Here is a 2,961-nt window from a genome sequence, read left to right on the forward strand (position 1 = left end):
TGTGTGTGTATGTGTATGTGTGTGTGTGTGTGTGTGTGTGTGTGTGTGTGTGTGTGTGTGTGTGTGTGGTGAACACTAAACTTCTGTGCCAGCACCTGGACAATTATCATATCGTATCTTATCTTATCTTATCTTAACTTATCTTATCTTATCTTACTTGAAAGATGTTGTTTTCAAAATTGCAATACCTAAATTAGAAACATTTCCTTTACTTTCAGATTTAATGTCATTGTTAAGCTTGGCATTTCCTGAAAAATGTCACTTTTAATCTTACTCTCTCCCGATCAGAAGACACCTTTCCTCTTACTTTTGCAAGGTCCTTGTCAAATCCACTGGGACAGGCCACCCGAGCGTTGAAAAAGTCCTTGAAAATGACTCTTCTTTAAATAGCCGACACACTCTCACACGCTAACTAGACAGACAGCAAAAAGTGAATAAAAGACTAAAAAAAACACCCAACCCAACAATCTTTCTCCTCCTCCCTCTCCCGCCCCATAATTGAAAACAGCAACATATAACAAGACACAAAACAAAAGCAGACAACCTTTCCCTCTAAAACACACACACACACACACACACACACACCCGACCGAAAGAAGAAAAATAATATCGAACAAGAAGATGAGAAGATTCAAAGACACACACAAAAAAAGAAGACATCCCTTTTCCCCGAAAAAAAGAAATAAAGATAAAAGGTTTATAAAAGCAAAAGAAAATCAAAAACTGCAACAAACAAACAAACAAACAAACAAAAAAACCCCGAAAAAACGAACACATTTATTAACGAAAAAACAAACAAACAGCGAAATACTCTAAACATCTTTTTACGAAAGCAACTACCAAAATAAAGGAAAACTGAACGAATACAGGAAACACCAGAAAAAGACTATTGAAACCGAAAGGAAACAAAGCAATAACAAGAAACAATCAAGCACCCAAGCACTTCCAGTCCATTTTTTTCTCGGTGTACATTTCCCTTTACGACGCCACGAGAGTATAATGATGTAGTATTATTCTCTTGCTCTGGCTCGAATCCGGAAAGTTTCACTGCTGCTGGGTGGGAGCTTGAGGTCGGTACGACGGGATGAGAGGAACTCACTATGACGACTGGCCGCAGGAGATCGGTCGTACCACTTAAGGAAGAATGCAAGCACTTTGGTGCCTGGCCAGACCAGGCGCAGAAACCACAACCCTTTCGCAGGATTCCAGAGGGAGATGAGACTCCTTTCGCTTCCCGCCTTACAACTGCTTTTCAGCTATGGACATTTGGAATGAGGAGAAAGTACACAGCCAGTCCGAATGTAAAATTAATGTTCGACACCCCCATCAACACAATTTAGACCAGCGTGGGTAGTGTCAACTCTGGGTAGTGTAAGGTAAGGCGCTTCGCCGTTGAGCACAGAAGACGTGAGTTCGATTTCTGTTAGGGGAGAATTAACAACAACAACAACAACAACAACAACAGCAATAATAATAACAGCAATAATAACAACAACTATATATAGCAACAACAATAACAACAGTGTCACCACAAACAACAGTAATAATAACACAACTAGCAACGACAATATCAATTACTACAATTAGTGCACCAAGCTTTAAGCAAAAACATTACCATAAGAATGTTGGCGCAATGTATAGGTAAAGATGATGCCCCCACCCTGGTGTCTTCGCCCCTGTCTCGCAGCAATGTCGGTCCCGCCGATTCCTTTTGTTCCTGCCTGTCCTCCCAAAACCAAGCAGAAGACTTTCAGTGGTACAGATGCCGGTGTCTGATAAGACAGTAGGTTGGGAATGGAACTGCCCCGTCCGTGGAAGAGACAAGCCAAGGTCTTCTACTATTTCTCTCGCCCTCTCCCCCCCCCCCCCCCCCCCCCCCCCCCCCCCCCCCCCCCCCCCCCCCCCCCCCCCCCCCCCCCCCCCCCCCCCCCCCCCCCCCCCCCCCCCGCACACACAAACTGTTTTCAGCCCACTGTACATACTTTCATGGTGTATGTATATGCATATTTTTTGGGAGTATTGTCTTGTCTTTTCTCTAATCATCGATAGGATTTGGTGTTTACTACAGGGGAAGGGAGGAGGACGAGGAGGGGCAAGAGAGTGAAAATAAAAAAGGTCTTTTTTTGAGGTTCTTTATTCTTTTTCAGTGCTTTATTTGATTCCTACACAGGAACAGTGCTAAATGCGTGGGAGAAGGTTAGAAGTATAGAAATAGAAAACATGATAGAGAAGAAACGAGTAAATTAGAGGCAAAAATGATAATAGGGTATCCTGGGCGTCAACGTTCGATGGCAATATTTCCGCCCCAGACGTTCTGAACATCGCAGCGCCGTACATCGCGAGTTTATTTCAAGATAGCTAGACACGTACAAAAATAGGGAAATGTATTCCTTTCATAGATAAAGCGCAGCACCCGTATCTGTTTGGCTTTTTCGATATTTCGTCCCAGTGCAACGGGTAGACAAATGATTGATAAAGAATGAAGGGGATGAAAGGATGTGTGGATGGGTGCATGTATCGACAGATGGACAGATAGATGGATAGACTGTCGATAGATGAATAGATACATGGATGGTCGGAGGGATGAGTAGGTGGATTGATTAGTTGATGGATGGATGGATGGATGAATCAAAAAAAGGATGAACATGTTGACTGACTGACAGACAGACAGATTGATCTCGATTGCATTATATGTTCTTAAAGCTAGTCAATATGACAATATGGATCATTCACGACATAGATTGCTGCGACCCTGCCTGTCCGGGCAACCTCACTCTGTGAGAAACCTTAACATCAAGACTGAAAAACCAGGATGCGGGGTCTTCCCCGCCTGAGAATTGAGCTCAAGTCTTTCACGCCGATCAGACTGACAGACGGACAGTTGTTAACTGGATGGATAGATAGACAGATAGATAGATAGATAGATAGATAGATAGATAGATAGATAGATAGATAGATAGA

Source organism: Aplysia californica, unplaced genomic scaffold (genome assembly GCF_000002075.1).
Source record: "Aplysia californica isolate F4 #8 unplaced genomic scaffold, AplCal3.0 scaffold00107, whole genome shotgun sequence".
Classification (NCBI taxonomy): Eukaryota; Metazoa; Mollusca; class Gastropoda; order Aplysiida; family Aplysiidae; genus Aplysia; species Aplysia californica.